The sequence below is a fragment of the Solanum dulcamara genome, chromosome 1 (assembly GCF_947179165.1).
Source record: "Solanum dulcamara chromosome 1, daSolDulc1.2, whole genome shotgun sequence".
Taxonomy (NCBI): Eukaryota; Viridiplantae; Streptophyta; class Magnoliopsida; order Solanales; family Solanaceae; genus Solanum; species Solanum dulcamara.
The window spans coordinates 38587070-38594211 of NC_077237.1; the positions used below are offsets into that span (position 1 = coordinate 38587070).

At 39.9% G+C, this 7142-nt stretch overlaps 1 long non-coding RNA gene across 1 annotated transcript; it reads left to right on the forward strand.

Annotated features, from left to right (window-relative positions):
- Positions 1-1065: 1065 nt before the first annotated feature.
- LOC129887836 (uncharacterized) lies at positions 1066-3065 on the forward strand. The gene is made up of 3 exons (XR_008766502.1): positions 1066-1148; positions 1750-1796; positions 2987-3065. It is a non-coding gene; the product is annotated as an uncharacterized LOC129887836 (long non-coding RNA).
- Positions 3066-7142: the final 4077 nt, after the last annotated feature.

Below are 7142 nucleotides of genomic sequence, written 5' to 3' on the forward strand. Positions count from 1 at the left end.
TCTCTAAGGAAGGGAGAATGTGATACCCCATACTAGAGAAGGTTGGAGATGAAATCATAAGAGTCCGAAAGGAATTGGAGGTCAAGTAATGAGTCGTAGGACTCGATTTACCTATGTAAGCTACTAAGTTAAAAGTCATATGCACTTGAGCTACTTAAGCATATATCAAACTTACGTAGCACGGATTACATAGGTACATAAAATAAGACGAGATTACGAGCCCACGAGGAAGGAAAAAAAAAAAAGACGACACGTGGTAGCCAATGAAGAAGCGACACGTGGCAGCACCTCAAGCAAGTAGGTGACCCACCTGCTTGGGGGGTGGTGGACCCCACTGCCACGTGGCAGCCCATAGTTGGCAGCATGATACGGTGGCCCAATAGGGGCTGGACACGTGTCACCTCTTGGGGTTGACACGTGTTACACCCTAAAGCCACATATATATGTTGATATATATCATATATTTCAGTTATCCATCAAAACATCAGCCAACTTAGAGAGAAAAAAACGTGAGGGAGAGAAATAGAGAAGCAGCCATGGTTCTTGAAGTTTAAAGGTTTGTTTTCCAATTTTCTTCCGTGAATTAATTATATACGGTGTATCTTAAGTACGTGGATATGTATATATGTATTTTAAGACCTTCATGGAAGTAAAACTCCAGCTTTGCAATTGGAATTTGGAAGAGAAAATAAGAGAAAACGTTAATTAATAAACCCGTTTTTGGAAGGGACAGTGGTTAGTAATAATCGTATAACTTCTTGTATACAGATTCGTTTCAAGTGATGTAATATGTTTTGGAAAGGTATTTCGTGGTTCTATAACTTTCATTCAGACTCCAAAATCCAGTTCCACTTGTATCAGCTTGAAAAGTGGTGATGAAGTGTAGAGGAGGTACTGCTCAAATTTGGTTTTGGAAATCCTACACGGACAGCTGTGAGTATCTTGGTCATATCTTTTTGTACAAAATTGATGTAGGGATGATTCGAAATTGTTTGCGACCCTAATACACATGTCTATAACTTTCATGAAGGACGTAAATCCTGTTTCCCTCCATTACCCCTTCGAAACGAAGCGACAAGGTAAAACAGTAAGCTGTCCAGATTTCACATTTTGGATAGTTTTGGCGAGTTTGACAAGTTTAACGTAAGGTAAGGTTTCTTATTTAAATTTGAGCTTTATGTGTTCTTATGGAGCATGTTACACTCCCTATTGGTGGCTGGAAATATGAAAATGGCTTAGAAATACTTGGCGTTCGGAATAAACTAATTTGTAGTCGTTATAGTTGAATTGTTGTCGAAACAAAGTGTTGTTCTTGTGAGTTGCTCTGCAGGGGTGTGGCTTGTTGTTGCAGGGCCTAAATATGTCCTAATGTGGGTTAGGGTGCTGCTGGTAGAAGCCACATGACCCCTTGTTATGTATAATTAAAGGCGTCACAAAATAAAGGCTAGACGCCCTATTGAGATATCGTATTTTTGGAATAAGTTGTTTGGAGTGTATGCTGTATATTGTTGGTATGAATTGCTGCAGGTTGTTGTTGTTGGTTGGCTGTAGGTCTTAGGGACCTGATTGGAAATTTGGATAGGGCACATTATAGGGGAGGTGCTGCCCAATTTTCGTTAACGCCTTAACAAACTAAAGGACTAGTCGAGGAAACAACTAAGGCAATAGATTCCATTAACATTAAGGCGTAATCCAAGATGCTGGAAAGTTAAGAGTAGTTGATATTCGTATTACTTTCATATTGAATAGGTTCGGAAGACGACGAGACGAGCAGGATAAAGGGTAACTCCTAAAAGGTATGTAAAGCTTTCTTGTGGCATGTTTTGGTATAAGCACGTACAATTATCTTTCTTTCCTTTTGGCAAGTTTTAGCCTTAAGTGAAGTGTGTGTGGAATGTGGGGATAATTCCATTCCCAAAACTCCAAGTATGCCTCATAACCCATATCCACTGCTTAGTATTGGAATTTCTGCAAGAATTGAGTATTGCCTAGTAAGGCTTCTATGTATTAAACACTAGTATTTGGAAAGCTATCTCTCATTTCCTTTGATACATGTTTGGTACAAAAGTGAGATTATGATGCCATAATGATTCACCGAGCCCCATGATGGGCCGGGTATGAAATATGTGTATGCAGATCCCATAAAGAAAAGTACAGACCATATATAGTTTATTCTCTTTCTTCTTCTGGCATGTCTTAGTTGTAGGTTAAACATCATATGAGTTCCGGCGTAACTCCATTCTTAGCATCTCTTATTTACGTCTGAATATCGAACTTTTATAATAATCGAACTATTTCCCTGGAAACTTTTATATGTTAAAAAGGTAACAAATGTACAGGCTCCAAGTCTTACAGACTATATGTTAACAAATGTTTCTGGTTCCATAAGCGATTTGGCTTTACTTTAGTACATGTCTAGGAGCCCCGAGATTATAATTGAGACAGCCCATAATGGCATTTAGAGGACACTCGAGATGACTACACCGCTACTCGGGTTCTCAAATAAAAGCTTAACTTTCTTATTCTGTCGAGTCTCTGATAATGATTTAAATTGCATATAGTTACTCACTACTCTACTCGTGTATATTGTAACACTTCTTTCCCTGAGTCCCGGGCCAGGATATGTTCTCGTGCACAGTTCACTGCATTATTCACTGAGTCCCTCAATAGAGGGCCAGGATACGTGTATAAATATATGATGATGTGTTGTAATAAGGTGGTGATGGCACTGGGGCCATGATGGTTTTACAGAGATGATTTTACAGAGATGATTCACCGGACCCCCGAAAGGGCCGGCTATATGATATGACTCGAACATGCATGTTTTTGTAATTCATAAAGTACAGGTACAGGTTTCTGAATTGATATCTTATCCCCTGATTCTCTATCTCAGATATGTTTCCAGTTGTTTTATATTATGTTTTACATACTCAGTACACATATCGTACTGACCCCCTTTCTCGGGGGGCTGCGTTCATGCCCGCAGGTACAGATACAGATTTTGGGAGTCCGTCAGCTTAGGATTCCATGCAGCTCAGCTGGAAGAGGCTTCATTGTATCGGAGCCTAGTTTTTGATACTGTCCACGGATGTATAGAAATTGTTTTATCCATTCAGGGGTACGGCGGGGGCCCTGTCCCGCCATATGTTGTCATTTATATGTTTAGAGGTCTGCAGACATGTATATGTGGGTTGTGTATGTCAGTTTGATTAAGCTGGGTCTACATGATATATGATATATATTATTATGTTATGGCAGCCTTGTCGGCTTGCGTTCCCTGTCATGTTGTGATACAAACGAAAAGGGCTACAGTTTATGAAAATGTTATCGCCAGTGGGGCTCTATTACATGATATTGTCTTATTTACGATTCAATGTGACCTCAGCTAATAGATATATGTACGGGGGGTCCAGGTCGGACCCCAGTCGCGGCCTATGGGGTTGGGTCGTGACAGAAGTGGTATCAGAGCAGTTCGTCCTCGGAGTGTCTGCAGACCGTGTCTAATAGAGTCTTGGTTATCGATGTGTTGCGCGCCACATCTATAAACAGGAAGCTATAGGACATTTAGGATGTTACCTTTCTTCTACATCTGAGATCGTGCTTTAGATCTGAGTCATAGGAAAAAAATTCCTTATACTAACCTTGGATCTTAACAGAAGGATGACACCAACAAAAGAGAGTAATTGATGACATGGAAAGTTACAAAGCACGCATGTAAGTAAAGTGAAGGCACGGAAGATATCTGTTTGGTAAGGTAGTGAAGTATTATTTAAAATGTAAAGCTGAAACCTGAAGGGAAAGCAGTCAGGAAGTGCAATAGTTGCAGTTTGAAGTTGGACATATGAGGTAAGTCTAATATTTTTATATTATTGTTGACGTTGAAAGCCCTGTGTGGCTGCGGAAAAAAAAAAAAAAATGACATTGAAAGCCCTGTGCGGCTGTGATATGACATGTAAATATATATGCTGGCCCTGTGAGACATTGTTGGTATTTTCTGCATGCAGGTTTTGGGATAAGTAAGAAATGTAGAGGAAACTCTGCCGAAATTTTCCCAGAACAAGAAAAAGGAAGTAAAGCATAGATTTTTGAGATGCCCGAGAAATTGATACCAAATACCCCTACTGTGTTTAACTAAAACTGTAAGAGGTATCTTTCAGGTCGCCGACAAGGGGCACTTTTTTTTTACTTGAAGAATTTTATTTCGGAGTAACAAAAGCTTAATTAAGTAGTAAAGTTCAGACTACGGTATCTCCAGCCGTATTTGTACTGTAGAAATATAAACAGAGGGCTCAGGGTGAAGGATAAGATGTCCCGCGAATGAGTTTCACTCTTTTTGAAAAAAATAATCCAAGCCCTCAACTCCTAATTGTAAATTAGATGAGTTGTTCATAACTCGAGGATAAACTCAGAAGGAGACCAGGTAGGTCAAGTATTAGAAGAAGTACTGTGATGTTTAAGAGGTTCTGTTTTCTTCCAACAATGATTGAAAGAAGGGTTACGATAACAGCTTATAGTTCTCCACCGACTAATTGGGGAAAGAGCTTTAGACAGAAGCACCTCAAGGAGGTGTCAGGAACTAAACAGGAATACGAATTAAAAGGGGGATATGTAAGTATGAACTGAACAGTGTGATACGAGTATGCAGGGATAAATTGGAACCACTAGTAAGATGCACTTCGTACGCGTTGCCTAAGTTAAAGGCCTGCATTGAGAACGGAGTAAGAGCATGGGGCTTAAGATACAAAGAAATGACGCGTATACACAACGTCGCCCCAAAAATAGTGGAATCCTTAAGGGACGAGGATGGAAAACTTAAGGAACAAATGACGTAACTTTTATTCGTCCCAAGAAACAAAGGATATAGGTTGGGACAAAACCACTACTTCAAGAAAACCTAGAATAGTTATTGTCAGAATACTAGCACTACCTAATAGGGATTGGAACAACTACAGGTGCTAAGTAATTCTTGGAAAAAGAAAAAGTAGAAGGTGGCCTTGGACGAGTTGTTCCCTAGGTCACATTGTTCAAGTACTGATTAGTAGATAAGACATTATGTTAGATATGGAAAGGTTCTATCGCTTCGTAATTTAATCAAGGCTCCGTACACGGATAGTCAGATTATAAACATGCAGATAAATAAAGACATGATGCGGTACCAAATAGATTGGTGAAAGGAATTGGACAAAAATTTAGACTGGACATAGAGACTTAGAACAAAGTACAAATAGAGGAAAGTGCGGGTATCCCCTAAAGGGGGGAAGTTAATGAGAAAATGGCAAAGGTAGGAGGAGGCAGTTGATATAGCAATAAATGTGAGATAGACGTCTAAACTTTGATAAGATATCTTGCTAAACCAAGTTGGAAAGCTCCAGAAGTTACCAATAATTGGATGGAAGCCAGAATGCTACATAAGGTAGCGTTAAGAAGTTTGTGACGAGACCCTGAACAACATAACACTAGAAGGTGGTTGCGGATAAAAACACAAAAAAATGTAACCATGGAAGGATATTGGATAACTCAAGAGACACTACGAGGGATAATGACAACATGCTAGACCAAAAAGCCAAAATGTTGGCTATAGAGTTTGTCGCAAATGATGTTGTGATAAATGTATAACCAAGGACAAAGGAATAGAAAGCCTCCTGTGGTAGAAAATGAGAAGAACACAAAATAAATAAAGGATAGGGGAGCTCATATGTGAAATTCCATTAAAGATATGCCATCTAATAATAGCCAAAACTCAAAATGGCTCCAAAGGTTACTATATAAAAGAACTTTAGCGCTACTCAGTAGCCCACCCTAATGAATGGGTGCGTACAGAAAGGGGGGGGATACAATAGGGGAAGTTAAACCAAACTAACCAAAAAGGGACATGGTCATAGCGGAACTAAAGGTCTATGCCGATACTGGTCGTAAGATAACAAAGGAAGGACAGGGAAAAACATAAAGACTCGCGAGACAACACTAAGGTAAATCTTGGGCTAAATTGAGTGCCCGCACATCGTAGAAAGGATTACAGTGAAACGATACACGAAGACTTCCCAGGAAGGTCACCCATCCCAATATTACTCTTGCCCCAGCACGCTTAACTTCAAAATTCTGATGGAACTTAATGCGTTAGTGCTGGTGGGATCTCGCGAGATGGAGGAATCTGAACTAGTGATGGAGAAACGATATGAGATTATGTACCCAGAGTATTATAGGATACGTTAAGGCAATTGTAACAAGGGTTTAAGCAAAATAAGAAGGATTAGCTAATTGCTAATTGACGACGCACTTGAATGCCACAGTTCTTCAACATAGAACCAGTTAACGAGTGGAAAACCACAGAATAACTATATAGGCCAGTTAAAGTTCTAAAGAAAGTCGAGAAAAACTATACGAAGCTAAGGATTCCCAAATTATCAACGTCACCATGCACCTATTCTAAACTTTTCAAGAGTAGGGTGCTATGCGGGTTATTGCGAGAAGGCTAACGAATCAACCCCTTTGCTTCCAAGCAAGACCACCTATGCAACTGGAACTAGGTGAAGCTATATGACAAGGAAGTAGTAAGATTCCGTGAAGTTCCCCAACTAATATCTCAGATAGAGGAACTTCAAATATGGTGAACGTTTGGACCTCGGTCCAAGAAGAGGTCGAGAGCACAGACAAACCTTCATACCGCATTTACCTCGGGCTTCTGAATAGACTGAGCATACTATCAACTGCTAAAAAATATATTGCGAGCTTATGAGGTTGGCTTACGTGTAGCTAGGACTATCGTCCATCAATTATTAGGTTTGCCTACGAGAAGGGCTACCATTACAGTATCCAAATGACCCCCTACAAGATGTTGTAAGGAAGCGCCTATAGGTCCCCCTGATGGGAAAAAGACTAAGCTGGTAGGCCAAACAGGATTAAGCAAACTATTGACTAAAAGCCCAGAGTCGGCAGAAATGATATACAGATAATCGACATCGACATTCAAAGTTCAAATGGATGATTGGATGTTCATAACAGAGTCACCCAGAAAAGGGGACTTAACCCAAAATATGTTAGAAGGTATCAAGTTACTCATAAGGTGGGCAATGTGACTGGTAATTTAAGCTTACCACCTGATTTGGAAACCATACGCCCAGTCTATTAAATATAAATGTTTC